Source organism: Hyla sarda, chromosome 3 (genome assembly GCF_029499605.1).
Source record: "Hyla sarda isolate aHylSar1 chromosome 3, aHylSar1.hap1, whole genome shotgun sequence".
Taxonomy (NCBI): domain Eukaryota; kingdom Metazoa; phylum Chordata; class Amphibia; order Anura; family Hylidae; genus Hyla; species Hyla sarda.
In genome coordinates, this window is record NC_079191.1 from 426,289,240 (window position 1) to 426,308,123 (window position 18,884).

An 18,884-nucleotide genomic window follows, 5' to 3' on the forward strand; every position below is an offset into this window, starting at 1 on the left:
ATGCTCACTCTCATGAAAACAATATTTTTCTGTTGCACTCCTGCCACTAGGCGTCTCCCTACTCATCCAGAGCACATTCCTACCCCCCCCCCCCCATCTCTTGCACAGACTTTGGACTCCTGCTGGCCTGGCAGAAGTCCAAATTCAGGAAACGCAGCCTGGAGTGCTGGGAGGGGGTGCAGCCTTAGCCAATCATAGCTCATCTCACACTGAACTGCTCTAGGCTGTGTGTAGCAGAGTGAGAAAGGAAGTTCTACTCTGTATGGCTTCAGATGATGTCACGTCTGCTGGGGAACGCCCCTTCCCAGTCTGTGAATCTGAGACTGAGCAGAAAATACAGAGCAATTTCAAAGTAGAAAATTAAAAAATAATAACAATAAGGGCAGGGGTGGTTTATCATGATGTGGGCAGTGAACTAGGAGGGTAATAAAATGTAACGAGATCATGAGAGGTACTCTTTAGGTGTTACTGTCATTTTTAAAAACTTTTGACATGTCAAAAGTTTTGATCGGTCATGATCTCAGTGTATGGACCAAACTGTTCCCTACATACAGTGGGGCAAAAAAGTATTTAGTCAGCCACCAATTGTGCAAGTTCTCCCACGAGAGAGGCCTGTCATTTTCATCATAGGTATACCTAAACTATGAGAGACATAATAAGAACAAAAATCCATAAAATCACATTGTCTGATTTTTAAAGAATTTATTTGCAAATTATGGTGGAAAATAAGTATTTGGTCACCTACAAACAAGCAAGATTTCTGGCTCTCACAGACCTGTAACTTCTTTAAGAGTCTCCTCTGTCCTCCACTTGTTACCTGTATTAATGGCTCTGTTTTAACTTATCAGTATAAAAGACACCTGTCCACCACCTCAAACAGTCACACTCCAAACTCCACTGGCCAAGACCAAAGAGCTATCGAAGGACACCAGAAACAAAATTGTAGACCTGCACCAGGCTGGAAAGACTGAATCTGCAATAGGCAAGCAGCTTGGTGTGAAGAAATCAACTGTGGGAGCAATTATTAGAAAATGGAAGACATACAAGACCACTGATAATCTCCCTCAATCTTGGGCTCCACGCAAGATCTCACCCCGTGGTGTAAAAATGATCACGAGAACGGTGAGCAAAAATCCCAGAACCACACGGGGGGACCAAGTGAATGACCTGCAGAGAGCTGGGACCAAAGTAACAAAGGCTACCATCAGTAACACACTACGACACCAGGGACTCAAATCATGCAGTGCCAGATGAGTTCCCCTGCTTAAGCCAGTACATGTCCGGGCCCATCTGAAGTTTCCTAGAGAGCATTTGGATGATCCAGAAGAGTACTGGGAGAATGTCATATCATCAGATGAAACCAAAGTAGAACTTTTTGGTGAAAACTCAACATGTCCTGTTTGGAGGAGAAAGAATGCTGAGTTGCATTCAAAGGACACCATATCTACTGTGAAGCATGGGGGGGGGGGTGGAAACATCATGCTCTGGGGCTGTTTTTCAGCAAAGGGACCAGGACGACTGATCTGTGTAAAGGAAAGAATGAATGGGGACATATATCTTGAGATTTTGAGTTAAAACCTCCTTCCATCAGCAAGGGCATTGAAGATGAAACGTGGCTGGGTCTTTCAACAAGACAATGATCCCAAACACACTGCACGGGCAACGAAGGGGTGGCTTCGTAAGAAGCATTTCAAGGTCCTGGAGTGGCCTAGCCAGTCTCCAGATCTAAACCCCATAGAAAACCTTTGGAGGGAGTTGAAAGTCTGTGTTGCCCTGCGACAGCCCCCAAAACATCACTGCTCTAGAGGAGATCTGCATGGAGGAATGGGCCAAAATACCAGCAACAGTGTGTGAAAACCTTGTGAAGACTTACAGAAAACGTTTGATCTCTGTCATTGCCAACAAAGGGGATATAGCAAAGTATTGAGATGAACTTTTGTTATAGACCAAATACTCATTTTCCACCATAATTTGCAAATAAATTCTTTAAAAATCTTTTTTTCTCCTTCTGTCTCGCATAGTTGAGGTATACCTATGATGAAAATTACAGGCCTCTCTCATCTTTTTAAGTGGGAAAACTTGCACAGTTGGTGGCTGACTAAATACTTTTTTGCCCTACTGTATATCCAAGAGAAGCACGTGTGCTTCACCCTCCGGCTTACTACAGGAGACAGGTTGTATTGCGTCTTGCATTGAGTCTGAGCAAGCACCAAACCTGGGAGTGAAGTACACTGCTTTGGTAGGGGTGGGGGTAAGGCTGGCTTCACAAATGTCCGGCATGTCTAACCATGTCCGGCATGTCTAATCCAACTTGAAATCGCAGGATTAGTGTGAACTGTCCAATCAAAATGATCACTTCTCGCATCAGTTTCCCTCTGGTGCTTTGTAGCAAGTAATGGAGGGAAAAGATGACTGACGCCGGACATATGTGAACCTGCCCTTAGACTCAGAGGCTAGGTCTACCCTGAGTGTTACAGTGGGGCAAAAAAGTATTTAGTCAGCCACCAATTGTGCAAGTTCTCCCACTTAAAAAGATGAGAGAGGCTGTAATTTCCATCATAGGTTATAACCTCAACTATGAGAGACATAATGAGAAAAAAAATCCATAAAATCACATTGTCTGATTTTTAAATAATTTATATGCAAATTATGGTGGAAAATAAGTATTTGGTCAATAACAAAAGTTAATCTCAATACTTTGTTATAGCCCCTTTGTTGGCAATGACAGAGGTCAAACGTTTTCTGTAAGTCTTCACAAGGTTTTCACACACTGTTGCTGGTATTTTGGCCCATTCCTCCATGCAGATCTCTTCTAGAGCAGTGATGTTTTGGGGCTGTCACTGGGCAACACAGACTTTCAACTCCCTCCAAAGGTTTTCTATGGGGTTGAGATCTGGAGACTGGCTAGGCCACTCCAGGACCTTGAAATGCTTCTTACGAAGCCACCCCTTCATTTCCAGGGCGGTGTTTTTGGGATCATTGTCATCCTGAAAGACCCAGCCACGTTTCATCTTCAATGCCCTTGCTGATGGAAGGAGGTTTGATGAAAATGACAGAACTTGCACAATTGGTGGCTGACTAAATACTTTTTTTACCCCACTTTAGAAGATTTGTGGTTTCTGGACAAGGTCTCAGGCCTCCTTCAGGATCACCTCACAGACTCCTCAGACTTCTCTCAACTGTACCTCAGCATAAACTGCACTCCAAACTTCTAAATTGCACAGTAAAAACAAAAATAAACATATCCAGCACTACCTAATACACGGGTGCACGCTGCTGTGGCAAATACAGAGTATACAAAAAAGAGGGTTGCAGCAGCACTCTTAGTCAAAAAATGGAGGCTCTTAGCGCACTCTTTGATCAAAATGTGTCCCCCATCCACCACACGGAGGTGGCCTCATTTCGGATGGGACCCTAACACTCATTTCACTCACCACTGCTGGGCATATGGCCTCTGACTGGGTGACATGCTGGATCCACCATCAATTTAAAAAAAGAGTCATTATAAATGAAGCAGGTTTTGAGAAGTCTCATTGGGCTGATAAGTCAAATGGTTCACCTCTGCATACTCCCCTAACAACAAGGTTCCTGACAGCAGGTTTAAGGTTTAAAGGGACAAGTACATAGAAAGTACCAATACATTAACCATTGCACAACATTGCATTATACTGTGAAATATAGTGTGGTGAGCCAATGATGTAGCAGGGTCTGGTGGTATTAAACCTTGATTTGTTGTGATGCCAGGGTGCGGTTGTTTTGTATAGAAGGCCCTGCCGACAACCGGTCCACAAACGGCAGGATAATAAACGGAATGCCCACAGCAGAATTTATAAGATAACTGGAACTTTTACTGAACTTCTTATGCAAACAGTCTTTATAAAACATACAGTCTCTCTTGAGGTAACCGGGATGCAGGTTCCTCACAGGCTTTGCTGGGACTAATAGTCTTTAGCTTTAAGCAGGCCACAGTGCTACTAATTGTATGAGTTGAGTTGAATAGTAGTCACAAGGATTTAGTAAACAGAGCTTTATAACTCACGGTTTTAGTGGCTGCTGGTTCTTTAGGCTTTGGCCTAGTTGAGATGAATTGAGATATGCTGATTGCGCTTGCTTTGGATCCGGGAGATAAGAGAGAGAATTTAGTGACTACAGCCCCTTATATACTAAGGGGGCTGGACTAATCCCATTGGCTGCAAAGCCTGTAGGTCCTGAACCCAGACAACTCTGGGTACATCACATGACCCAGGAATGTCCTAAATATCTGTACAACCATTATAATATATCACGTGACCTAGGTAGGTCCTATACATTTGTACTCTATACAGAAATACATTCATATGAGGTGACTAAGGGGCAAGCCCTGCAGGAGAGCCCTGTGGAATGGAGGGACTCTAGCTGAGGGGACTTTAGACAGGGACAGGACAAGGTCCTGTACCGGGACACCACAATAGAATCCTGAGGAATGTGGGCCCAAGCAACACTGAAGCAACATCTGCCACACAGGATGGGCAGGAGTACAGAAGAACACATTCCCCTCTCATATTTTCAATTCCAGCTGACAGGTATAATATTGATTGTGTAAGAACCCAAAGGGTTAATCTGCGCTGAGGTCTTTTGTTATTCTGCTTACTGTGGAAACACCCTGTTCTCTGGATGGTCAGCTGACCTCGTTGGCTTTTCAGCTGCTTAGCTCCTTATTTAAATCCTCAGTATTCATCCAGCCCTTGCCTGCGAAAGAGCTCTTACTCCTAGCTAGCATTTGTATTATATCGGTTATTTCTGGCATATTTGACCAATAGGCTCTGCTCTCTGATTCTTCTCCTGTTTCTGACATTTTGCATTTCTGTTATCTCTTGGTATTGACTCAGCTTGTGGACTGCGACTTATTGGCCCTCATTTACTAAGAGTGGAGTGTAGATTTCTTTGTGGGTTTTAATTCCCTATAAATTATTTTCCATGGTATTTACTAAGGTTTCCCTACAGTTTCCACTTTCCCTACGCTTTGCTTTTTTTTACACATGCTCTGACCTGTAGGGTTTTCCTCAGCTGAAATCCACCACATTTTCTGTGGAAACTTTAGTAAATATGTTGGGATTTTGTGAAAATGTTGGAAACACGCCCCTTTCTGTGACCACGCCCCTTTTCCAGATGGTCACGCCCCTTTTTGGGTTTTCTTAGCAAAATGAAGAGTTAGTTGGGGTTTTTTAAATTCAGGCGCAATTTCAGGTGCATATTTTGGCGCAGACAGAATTTCAGGCGCAATGTGCCCGAAACTGGCACACAACCCGACAAAACATGTCGGGTTTGCAATAGTAAATGAGGGCCATTGTGTGTGTATGTTTAGTTAACAATATCTGTTAGTGTGTGATTCCATACAGTGTCCCGACCTCCATCTGTATTATAGTTTATTTTGCTGACGTTTGACTCCCTGCATGTATTTAGGCAGGGACTGTCACCGTGGTTGTGACCTGTCACCTAGGGCGGGTACGCAAGTAGGCAGGGCAAGAGGGAGTGGGTGAGGAAAGGGCAAGGAAGCAGGGCACAGAAAATAAACTGTATTGAAGAAATTAGTCGGCGCAATAAAGGGAAGGCTGGGTAGGTCACCATAGAAAACAAGGAGTGTATGTACTAACTCATAATAGATAATAAGGCATATCAGCCGCATGGGTAGACGAGGTCCAAGGACCCCAAACCTTATCAAAAATTGTTATAGTGTTAGCCTGAACTGCGTTCAATCGTTCAGATAACATAATATTGTTGACACAGGATATCACTATTGGCAAGGAGAGACCAGGTGACCTCCATTTGGAGACAATATGAATTCAGGCATCTAACAATATAAATTGAACTAGGCACACCACTGCATAAGGCAGTCTCTCAGGTTTAAGACCTAGAAGGCACATCACTGGATCAAGGGCATAGGACCTTCCTGTGATAGAGGAAAGCAACAACCTGTCTCCAAAAGGTGGAACTGACAATTAGGAACAGACAATCCCCCCAATTGTTTGTGATAATACACTATAGACCTAGGATTACGAGGAGGACGGCCTTCTAAATAAAATGATACACATCAGCTTGAAGTTTACTACAACCAGGGATCAGTAAAGAATGGGAAGACAACAATAGATGCGTGGAGAAATTCAGGGGGCATAGCAGAACCAGAAATCAGCTTATTACAATAGGAAAGAATGTGGGGTGTTAGGTTCAAATTTCTTATAGTAAAGGGTGGACAAGCCATCTGGGCCTGGGGCCTTACCCAGTTTTAAATGAGCGATGGTATCAGCAACCTCCTTGGCAGAGACAGGAGAATTAAGAGAATCTCAATAAGTAGGAGAGAGGGTAGGAAGTGAAAGAGAACATATGTAAGTAGAAACAGAAGAAGAAGAAGGGAGAGAAGAGGGAGCTCTATATGAAGAAGACTAAAATGAATGAAAGACCTTGTAGATCCTGGATGGGTCGGATGGCGGCATCCCCGGCATAAGCTGAATCCTATGCACTCTATTAAGTCACTGCGATCGTTTAGGCAAAGAGGCTAGAAGACGGTCGGGCTTGTTGGCCCATTTATAATAGGTGGCCTGGGTCCATCACAGAGCCTTCTCCGTACGATCAGAAAGAATTGCATCAAGTTGCAACTTCGTAGTTCACAGAGCCTGGAGAAGGTACAGCGAGGGAGAGAGCTGATGTGCAGTCACCAGTCGAGTCAACTTATACTCAAGAGTAGCCTGAGCTCTCGTCCGCTCCCTTTTTAACCCAGAAGCAAGGGCAATGAGTTTCCCCCTAACAAAAGCCTTGTGCACCATCCAGACCCACCCAGGATCCGCATAAGAAGAAGCATTCATGGAGAAGTAGTCTAGAAGGGCAGTTTCAACCTGGGAGCGAATGTGAGGGCGACATAATAAGGATTTGTTAAGTCACCATGTAAAAGGAGTGGAGCAAGGACTCCCAAATTGAACGTGGGACAAGACTATATCATGATCAGACCATGATCAGACCATGCAAATGAAATATGTCAAGAGAGGTAAGAGAGACAATATTGGTTAAAATCTAATCTATTCGGGTATGAAGACAGTGAGCCGGAGAATAATACATATATTCCCTCTGAGTTAAATTATGTTTCCGCCAGACATCAGCCATGTCGAGATCAGTAAACTTCTGGAGAAGGAGCCTTTGTTGCGCTCCAGAGCACCTTAAACCAGTGGTGTTTGATCTATTCAACATTCCATTAGCAACCATATTGAAATCTCCCATCCAGAGTAAGATGTCGTAGGTGAGAGATTGCAACCTGGTAGACAACCGAACAAAAAAGGGAAGGGCATCATCATATGGAGTAGAAGAATTAACAATACATACTTTCCGCTCCTGAAGGAGGCCCTCCAAAATGAGAAAGCTCCCCTCAAGGTCAGAAAAGGAAGACTGTAGCGTCAAAGGAAAATCATTATGCAGGAGAGTCATCACACCCATCGATTTAGTGGAGTGGGAAGTCATAAAACATCTATAATAATTAGCATGCATAAACTTAGGGAAGGAGGAAATAGTAGAATGGGTCTTCTGGAGACTAATAATATCAGGGCTATGTTTGAGGTAATCAAGGAAAGATTTTTTCTGCTTTACGGGGGAATTAAGCCCCGAACATTATGAGAAATAATACGACACATCGTAACAAATCAGGAAAAAGCCCATGGAAGAAGACAGTGACCATATACAGACAAAGAGACAAATGGAATATGAAAAAGAAAGAGAACAGAAGGTAAGGGAAAGCATACAGAAAAACATGGATACAAAGGTACAAAGGGTGGATAAGGACCAGACACAAAAAGGGCAAATCATGGAATGACAAATATGTAATAAACAAAAGAAAAAGAGCAAATGGGAGGATGAACAACAGGAGGGCAATAGCAACCAGACCCGCCGATGTCCGACTCAACCCAAGGAAGTAGGGCAACATGATAGTCCATCCCGCCGGATATCTTGAAGGCGGGTCGAAACCAGCTTGGGTCTGCATTAGGGTACGAAATAGGAAAAGAGGAGAAGAGAAAGAAAAACTAAGAGAATTAGCAAGGGAGGTAGAAGCAAAACCAAGAGATGGGTGGGGAAGGTAGAAGGGGAAAATAGGAGGGGGAAAAGAAACAGGTAGAAGAATAAGAAAAAGGAGAAAGGAAAAAGGGGGAAGTATAGTACAGTAGACCAGGTTCAGAAACGAGATCCAGAATGATAGTGGTGCCTGTAGTAAATCACATGCAGTGTTGAGCATGGAGGAACCATCCTGCAGAACTGTCATGCTAAATGTTAATATTCAATACACAGAACACAGTTCTGGATTAAACCAACAGGTAGCAAAACAAGGAGTAATGGCATCAGCAACTGTGAGTGGGAAAGCTGAGTGTCCCAAGGAGGAAAGGCAAGCACGCCAACAGGCATAGTCCTGGTCACCTAGCCCCAGGTGGCTAGCAGAAATAGGAAGGAATCACACCACGTCCAAGAGGACGGGAGATACAAACAGATCATCCTGGCTTCTGAGGGTGAGAGCGGTGTCGTTTGTGTGGGATCTCAGCTCTCTGCCACATGCGTTTTAGAGCAGGGGATCTGGAAGGCATAGGCACATGTTAGTCATATGGGATGTTGTCCCGGTTCGGGATCTTCATACCTTCAGAAGATGGAAGTATGGACCACATACGTTTGAGAGCGGACTTGAAACAGAAGATTAAAGAGAAAAACCCCTCTGTAACAGGTTTGAGCTTTTTTTTGTGCTGAAGTGATCGTTCTCATGTTGTGTCTACGTTTCAAGGTGGAGGGGGCTAGATCCGCATAAAGGTGTACGGAGGGTGGAAGACCCGGAAGGAGAGATATATTTCGGGCCGCTTGTAGAATCTTGTCCCACATCTTTGGGTAATTCATACGCAGCACAACATCTCTTGGGACATCAGGCCCCTAGGGTCAGTCAATGAATACGGTCCATACGCAAAAGTGAAACATCTACTTGAAGTAGTAGGTGGGAGAACAGGCCCAGGGCCGCAGCAGATAGATCGGTAATGATTTCGGGCAGGCCACGTATGCGGATGTTAGCTCTACGTGACCTGTTCTTCAAATCCTCAGTCTTAAGCTCAAGCAGCTCAATACGTTTAGCATGGTCGTCAATAGTAATATGGTGACTTTCAATGGCGTCCGCCAATTTATCAGCTATATGTTGGAGACCCTCTGTGCCAGATCTCCCACCTGCTTTGTGAAGTCAACAACTGCCTTCCCCAGCTCAGCTTTAAACATCGGTTGGATGGAGTGGTATAGTTCCGCTGGAGTCATCGGATCAGCAGGTAAGCAAATGAGCAGTCTAGAGTCCACTATGTCTTTCTCATCAGGAGCTGGCTGGCTTGGCGCTCGAAGGAGTCGGCTCCATGTTGGACTTGGGGCCTGTTCTGAATATCTCAGAAATTGCCTGGGAGAGGGACCTTTGGGAGCCCCCTGACTTGGTCTTCTCCAATCTCGGAAGTATCAGTGAGGCAAGAGGAGAGGTTTCGCCACTATGGAGCTAAGTTAACAGCGCTTTTGAAGGCTAAATCCTGCCCGTTGGCGCGGATCTCACAGAGAACACATTCTTCCTAGTGAGCAGCTCGCATACGCTCTATTTCCGACATATTTGACCCATAGGCTCCGCTGTCTGATTCTTCTGTTTCTGCGATTTGGCATTTATGTGGTGTGTGGACTGCGGCGTTTGGACTGCCACTTATTGTGTGTATGTTTAGTTATTATTTCTGTTAGTGTGTGTGATTCCATACAGTGTCCCAACCTCCGTCTGTATTATAGTTTATTTTGTTGACGTTTGACTCCCTGCACGTAGGCGGGAAATCAAGTAGGCAGGACAAGAGGGAGTGGGTGAGAATAGGGCTTCACTCTTCCCTGCCCATACATGACAGATTGCTTATAAGTAGGGAATCATCCTAGAAAACATCACGGAAGGTTTGCTCATTTCAGAATTAACGATTGTCACATTCTATCTACTCCCAAAAATACATAAGCATCCGATCGAACCCATCCGGTAGCCCGATAGTGTGGAGATGAACCATCTGACCTCAAACTTCTGCAAGTTTATTGATTTTTATTTGTATTTTGTACTTTTTTGTATTTGAAACATACAACTACCCTTATAAGGAGACCTGCTGATGATATGATCGTAATAACATATGATGTTGAGTCATTATTTACCTCTTTACAACATTCTAACAGCTTGGAAGGTACCAGGTACTTTTTATCAATGAGCCAGATTGACTCAGAGTTATGTAACTTCACCATGAATTTGCTCTAATTCACTCTTACACACAATTTCTTTGTATTTAGGGATTACCTTTTCCTACAGCTCCAGGGAACCACTGCGATGCGGGGAATCCTGTATGCCCTCTTTACCTAGGACTGTGGGAAAGGGAGATTTTTGCCTTTAATCCAGTAAAAACACCAAGCAGGTCTTGATATGGTATAGGTATATTGACGACATTATTTTTCTTTAGTATGGTTAATTGGGCAAACTGGATAATTTATGAGCACTTTAAACCAAACCAATGCAGTATACATCTGCCATACCAACACAGTAGGCAAGAAATTGGCTTTCTTGATGTGAAATTGATGTTGTCCCATGCCGGTTACATCCAGACAGACCTATTTCGGAAAGAAACTTCAACTAATACGATCTTACATGGCCAAGTCCTCCCACCCCAGATACATAATCCGAATTATACCTGTTGGACAGTCCCTACAGGCCATAAAAATCTGCTCGGAGACTTTCGGGTTCGGGCGCTGCCATGGCTAGACACGGCTGATTCAGCTCCTGTGTCCTCCGGCTCCATATGTCTCTTTTTGACCGTACTAACTATGTAACCTGCTTTATTCAGCCCCGACAGGACTCACCTGCACCTGTCCCAGATGGTCCCTGGTCCCCAATGGCTCTGGGACGCTGTATGGAGTGTTATCTGCTCCGCAGCACACAGAAGCAGCCTGCCTCAGAAGACAAACCCCGGACAACAGTGCTGTGCACAAAGGCACAAAAGGATGCGCATGGTGAGGCGCAGAGGCACGACATGAACTTGACGGATCCTCTCCCCGTACCCACTGCAGCAGTGCATGATGTGGAGCTAATGTGACACTCACCTCCTCTCACCCATAGCCTGGGCTGGCACCCCCTGCCACCACTGTTCTGCTCAGTTCTCCCTGCCTCTCTGCCACCATGAGGGAGCTGCTGGGGGAAGCTCCCATACTGTCTTCTCCTGGCCAGCCTTCAGATGTGGCTCTAGGGCTAGGGGCTCCCTCTCTGTCTATGACATCCCAAAGCAACCCCCCGCAGCTTAAAGGGGGGACTCCCTGCTCCTCTCCCCTGCCTCAGCCCTCTCTGGACTTTAAGAGCCTGGTGGCTGAAGTTACAGCCTGGATCATGCCTAGCATATGTTACGCCTAGCGCTCCGGGTCCCCGCTCCTCCCCGGAGCGCTCACGGCGTCCTTCTCCCTGCAGCTCCCCGGTCAGCGCTGACCGGGAGCGCTGCTCTGCCATGGCCGTTGGGGATGCGATTCGCACAGCGGGACGCGCCCGCTCGCGAATCGCATCCCAGGTCACTTACCCGTTCCCGTCTCCTGCGGTCATGTGCTGGCGCGCGCGGCTCCGCTCTCTAGGGCGCGCGCGCGCCAGCTCCCTGAGACTTAAAGGGCCAGTGCACCAATGATTGGTGCCTGGCCCAATTAGCTTAATTGGTTCCCACCTGTTCCCTGGCTATATCTAGTCTCCTCCCTTGCACTCCCTTGCCGGATCTTGTTGCCTTAGTGCCAGTGAAAGCGTTCCTTGTGTGTTAAATAGCCTGTGTACCAGTACCTTTGCTATCTCCCCTGACTACGAACCTTGCCGCCTGCCCCCGACCATCTGCTACGTCCGACCTTGCTACTGCCTACTCCCTTGTACCTCGCCTATCTTCAGTATCTTCAGCAGCCAGAGAGGTGAGCCGTTGCTAGTGGATACGACCTGGTCACTACCGCCGCAGCAAGACCATCCCGCTTTGCGGCGGGCTCTGGTGAAAACCAGTAGTGGCTTAGAACCGGTCCACTAGCACGGTCCACGCCAATCCCTCTCTGGCACAGAGGATCCACTACCTGCCAGCCGGCATCGTGACAGTAGATCCGGCCATGGATCCCGCTGAAGTTCCTCTGCCAGCTGCCGCCGACCTCCCTACATTGGTCGCCCGACAAGAGCACCAGCTGTCGTACTTGACCTCCATGACACAGCAACTCCAGTCGCAGCTACAGCAGCTCCAGTCACAGCAACAGCAGCAACAGTCGCAGCTACAGCAAGTTCAGTCTCAGCTACAGCAGCAACAACCATCTCCTCCGCCAGCTCCTGCACCCCTTCCGCAGCGAGTGGCCACTCCTAGCCTCCGCCTGTCTTTGCCGGACAAATTTAATGGGGACTCTAAGTTTTGCCGTGGCTTTCTTTCCCAATGTTCCCTGCATCTGGAGATGATGTCGGACCTGTTTCCCACTGAAAGGTCTAAGGTGGCTTTCGTAGTCAGCCTTCTGTCCGGAAAAGCCCTGTCATGGGCCACACCGCTCTGGGACCGCAATGACCCCGTCACTGCCTCTGTACACTCCTTCTTCTCGGAAATCCGAAGTGTCTTTGAGGAACCTGCCCGAGCCTCTTCTGCTGAGACTGCCCTGTTGAACCTGGTCCAGGGTAATTCTTCCGTTGGCGAGTATGCCGTACAATTCCGTACTCTTGCTTCAGAATTGTCCTGGAATAATGAGGCCCTCTGCGCGACCTTCAAAAAAGGCCTATCCAGCAACATTAAAGATGTTCTGGCCGCACGAGAGACTCCTGCTAACCTGCATGAACTCATTCATCTAGCCACTCGCATTGACATGCGTTTTTCTGAGAGGCATCAAGAGCTCCGCCAGGAAAAAGACTTAGATCTCTGGCCACCTCTCCCACAGTCTCCACTGCAATCTGCGCCTAGGCCTCCCGCCGAGGAGGCCATGCAAGTGGATCGGTCTCGCCTGACCCTGGAAGAGAGGAATCGCCGTAAGGAAGAGAATCTTTGCCTGTACTGTGCCAGTACTGAACATTTTTTGGTGGATTGCCCAATCCGTCCTCCACGTCTGGGAAACGCACGCTCGCACTCAGCTCTCGTGGGTGTGGCGTCTCTTGATGCCAAGTCGGCTTCTCCACGTCTCACGGTACCTGTTCGGATTTCCACTTCAGCCAGCTCTCCCCTCTCAGCCGTGGCCTGCCTGGACTCTGGAGCTTCTGGGAATTTTATTCGGGACTCCTTTGTGAATGAATTCCGTATTCCGGTGACCCGTCTTGTCAAGCCACTCCACATTTCCGCGGTCAACGGAGCCAGGTTGGACTGTACCATACGTTTCCGCACGGAGCCCCTTCTTATGAGCATCGGATCTCATCACGAGAGGATTGAACTTTTGGTCCTCCCCAATTGCACCTCGGAAATTCTCCTTGGACTTCCCTGGCTTCAACTTCATTCCCCAATCCTGGATTGGTCCACTGGGGAGATCAAGAGTTGGGGGTCCTCTTGTGCCAAGAACTGTCTAAAACCGGTTCCCAGTAACCCTTGCCGTAACTCTGTGGTTCCTCCTGTATTCGGTCCCCCTAAGGTCTTTAAGGACTCTGCCTGCCACAGGAAATGCCCCTCCCCCCCTCCCAGTTCCATCAGGCAAGCTTCTGTGTCCCCTCATGGCCCTCGTCCTGGTGTCACACTGCCCCGTGCCAGGTCTCGCCCTCTGCCCTCTCTCCCCATTCCTACTCCTGCGGTTCTGCCTGCCGTTGAGGAATCCCTCCATCCTTTCCCGGTGTCCTCATCCCAGGGGAGGCAGTTACCCGATAAAGAGAAGGGGAGACCTAAGGGGGGGGGTACTGTTACGCCTAGCGCTCCGGGTCCCCGCTCCTCCCCGGAGCGCTCACGGCGTCCTTCTCCCTGCAGCTCCCCGGTCAGCGCTGACCGGGAGCGCTGCTCTGCCATGGCCGTTGGGGATGCGATTCGCACAGCGGGACGCGCCCGCTCGCGAATCGCATCCCAGGTCACTTACCCGTTCCCGTCTCCTGCGGTCATGTGCTGGCGCGCGCGGCTCCGCTCTCTAGGGCGCGCGCGCGCCAGCTCCCTGAGACTTAAAGGGCCAGTGCACCAATGATTGGTGCCTGGCCCAATTAGCTTAATTGGTTCCCACCTGTTCCCTGGCTATATCTAGTCTCCTCCCTTGCACTCCCTTGCCGGATCTTGTTGCCTTAGTGCCAGTGAAAGCGTTCCTTGTGTGTTAAATAGCCTGTGTACCAGTACCTTTGCTATCTCCCCTGACTACGAACCTTGCCGCCTGCCCCCGACCATCTGCTACGTCCGACCTTGCTACTGCCTACTCCCTTGTACCTCGCCTATCTTCAGTATCTTCAGCAGCCAGAGAGGTGAGCCGTTGCTAGTGGATACGACCTGGTCACTACCGCCGCAGCAAGACCATCCCGCTTTGCGGCGGGCTCTGGTGAAAACCAGTAGTGGCTTAGAACCGGTCCACTAGCACGGTCCACGCCAATCCCTCTCTGGCACAGAGGATCCACTACCTGCCAGCCGGCATCGTGACAGCATACAGCAGTCCCTAGAGGCATCTCTGCAGGCATCCTTCGCTCAGCTACGCTTAGAATTGGCGGAGACCAACACAGCGGTGGTGTCTATCCGGGATGAAGTGAGCTCCTTGGATCAGAGATGTTCAGCCCACTCAGCTTCTATTGATGACCAACAAGAAATGATGCAGCAAGAAAATGCAAATTTATGGGCTAAGTTGGATGACCTGGAGAATCAGTCCAGGCGAAACAACCTGCGACTTGTGGGACTCTCTGAACAAGTAAGGGCGCTGGACCTACAACGTGTTTGTGAAGTGGAGTTTGCTGAAGCACTGGGCCTCGACAACTATTGCAGGGTGGAGGGGGTCCACCGCCTGGGACCTGACAGGGGTGCCCTCGACCCCAACGTGCCTTCCTCCAAGTCTTCTCAGCGCAACAGACCTCGCCAAGTTATTTTCAAGCTTTTGGACTATAATGACCGCCTGGCCTTGCTAAGGACACTCCTCCCCCTTGTGCTTAGAGGTTGTCAATTCCTGCTTTTTGAGGACTTCTCAGCTCCAGTGGCAAGACGGCGTAGAGCATTCAGGGCAATCTGCTCGGAACTGTTCCAGCGTAGACTGAAATTCCAGCTCCAGTACCCAGCTGTGCTGCATATTTACCATGATGACGGCGGAGGCAGCGATTCACAGTCCGACCAGATCTGACCGTTGCTGGGGGATGCCCCAACCTCAACTCGGATGCCCCTCCTGTCCACTTTCCTGGACGTCGGTCCCCAAGGGATTGTGACGCCTTTTGATGTACATGACCCTGACAGCTTTCCCAGGGATTTTTCCTAAGGTTCTGGGTGTTGTGCTTGGGTGCCCTCTACCCCTATCCCCTCTAGCATGTCCTCGAATTGGAGCTGATTGCCCTCTCCCCTAAATCTTTAGAGACGCGCCCACAGTGCCTATGGGGGTTCCTGATTGCTCACCGGATTGTCTTCATTTTGGGACACTGGAGCATTTCTTTATGGTCATTCCTGCCAGGGTGGGGGTGTGATTCATTGATGAGGCTGCCTTGCACCCGGACTCTGTTATCTCTCTTTGATCGTTTTTTTTTTTTATACTCGCCTTTATTATACTTGTCTCATTGTTTACAGAGTGGGGAATAGAGATATGTTTTCTGGGGGTTCTGTTCTAGAGATCTGATGTTGTGTTTAAGGGGGGGGGGGTGGATTCACTGTTCACGCTGTTAGACTCCTTTGGGGCTTAAGGGCTAGGTTCAATCATTCTCCTCCTAGTAATATGGGTGTATGTTATGTTGTTTTTCTTTTCTCTACTGCTATTGGCCAGGGGTGGATAAGGCTAGTCTTGGTAGAAAAAGGGAAGTCCATAGCACGGTGCAAAACACTTGTTCTGGTGTCTTGTGTGCGCCTTGGTGGGTCCAGTTCTCACGGACCCTTTTGCCCTCGAGGCCACTGTATCATACATCGGTTTGGACAGCACTTTTACTGTACTTTGCATTCTTTGTACCAATCAGGTTGCTGGTTCTGAGTGCTGTGTGTGTGCGGCATGAGTGAGTGTAACGTCTTGTTGTGTTTTTTTTTCACTCTCTCCCTTTTGTTTTCCATTTTCTTTTTGATAGGTTGACTAGTCTCCTTTGATTCACTTGACCATGCAGTTAATTTCCTGGAATGTCAAGGGCCTGTGGTCACCTAAGAGAGTGCAGATTCTCCTACACTTGAAACGCTTACATCCTGACATTGCATGGCTGCAGGAAACTCACCTCTCTCGCTGCTGACATGGTTCGTATGTCCCAATTGTGGGTGGGTGAAGTGATTGGGGCCCCTTCAGTGGGTGGCTGGGTGGGCACCCTTATGCTTATCAATAGGAACTTTGGGGGTGTAGTAGTGGACAAAGAGGTGGATGGGGAGGGTCGCTGGGTCTGGGTTCATATTCGCTATGAAGGCCACAACTATAGTATATGTAGTTGTTACGCCACCAATGGCGATAATAAGCAATTTTTTCAATCCCTAGAATCCCGGCTCTTGTGCGATCCCTTCTCCAATAACGTTGTACGCAGTGGCGTTGTCCCTGGAGGATCGGAGGGTTGGGGTGGCGGACCGCTCTATTGCCAGACGTAATGACCAAACTTACTCTCGCTTTCTTGAGGCCTCAGGCCTCCGGGATCCCTGGCGGTTGATGCACCCAGACAGTAGAGACTTCACTCATTACTCGCATAGTCATTCCTCCTGGCCCTGGATAGATTATTTTCTAACTGCCTCAGAGTTGCTGGTCGAGTAACGGGCTCTGAGATTCATGATATCGTTATTTTGGACCATTCTCTAATTTTCCTCTCCCTATCTTATGCTTTCCCGAAAGGGGGGATTTGCAATGGCGCTTCCCTGCTTACATGATGAAAGATGAAAATTTTCTTGAGTCTCTGCAAAGCTGGTGGTTGACACTACATAATTTCTGAGCTGTCAAATTTCACTCGGAAATTCCGGTTCAGCAGACTCCCATTGCTTGCAATGGGATTCCGCTGCACAGTTCACACTACTGAATTTCATTGGCGGAAAATTTCGCTGCTGAAATTCTGCCACATGAAGAATAATCTTGCTCATTCTCTCAGCAGATTCTACCTGGAATACATTGTTGTCTATAGGAACGGCAATGTACAAGCACTCTTATGGCAGACTGATTCAATCAGCGTTGGCTGCACTCAGAATGCTGCACAATTAAGGTTGTGGTTGTGATGTTTCTGATGTCTATGGAGTACAAAAGTTCCCTGTCACAGATTTTGGAGTTTCTATTTACCTCTCTCTATACAGAAAGTTTGTTAGAAAACTTAAATGTTCTCATTATGTTTAACTGTAATACTTTATTAATAAAATGTACTAGATGTCACAGCCATCTGATTCCTTATAGAATGTGATTCACATCCTGTACAGTTCTATGCGTCCCACAACCTTTTGTGACCCAACCATGTTCAGCATTTCAGAGTAGTCCAGAATTAGAATCCCAATGAAAACAATGGGAGACTGCTGTGCCAGAATTTCCAAGTGGAATTGGCAGCTGTAAAGGAAATATGCCAATGTTTTGCAGCTTAAGCATAAAAATTTACTATTTTTCAAAACGTTTTATGGCAGTTTTAATATATATATATATATATATATATATATATATATATATATTTATTTATTTATTTTTATTTTTATTTACAGCTAATCTTTGTATTTTGCCAATTTTTTTTGCCTGAAATAAAGAACATGCTATTTTTCTTTTATGGTCCTTGAAATTACAGCTGTTTTACTGTGTGTGAACATGGTCTAACACTGAGGCCACATGTAGGGGTCACAATGTGGTTGAACACAATGCCGCCATGCAGTTTTTCCCACAAAACCGCACAGCCAATAACAATCAATTTGTAAACTTTATCAATTTGCGCCAATAAACGCATGTGATCGTAGTTTACTTAAAGGGGTACTCAGTTGCTAGACATCTTATCCCCTGTCCAAAGGAGATGGGATAAGATGTCTGATAGCGGGGTCCAGCTGCTGGGACCCCCCCGTTTTCCGTGCAGACACCCGGCGTTCTGAACAGTTTGTTCAGAACACTGGGTTTGGACGGCCATGTTTGTGACGTCACACCACGCCCACTCCATACATGTCTGCACGGAAATCATGGGGGTCCAAGCGGCCGGACCCCTTTGGCAGCAATGGAGTACCCCTTTAACTGCCTGGCTTCTTAGCTTCACCGTTAGAATTTCCTTACTGAATTCTGCATTGGAATTCTGCACAGAGATTTCACAGCAGCAGAACATTCTGAAAGGTGAACATAGCCTTAGAGGTTGCGTTCTCATATTCAGTTTTTTTATGCTGTTATATCCAAAATCAAGACTGGATTTAAAACAGTCTTTGGCTTAAAAATGTGTTAAAAAAAAAAAAAAAGCTTAACGTGGGAACTCTAAGGTTGCGTTTATGTTTGTGGATTTTGCTGAAGATTTTCTGCAGCTGATTTTGGTACCCACTGACTTTAAGATTCCGAGTGCGGCCGGCTAGGACTGTGGGGACACTGCAGTCTCCAATAGATTGCAACGTGTTCCGCAAGTATTTCCGACTGAAGAATGATCAACGCCATTCTTCAGGCGGAAATTTTCAAGCAGATTTTCCGTTCATAAATTCCGCTTCACAAATTTCGCTTCACAAATTCCGCTTCACAAATTCCGCTTCACAAATTCCGAAGTGTGAATGTGTGAACAGAAACCCATTCACTATACTATACATTTTAGTAAGCGGAATTTCTGCCTGCAATTTCAA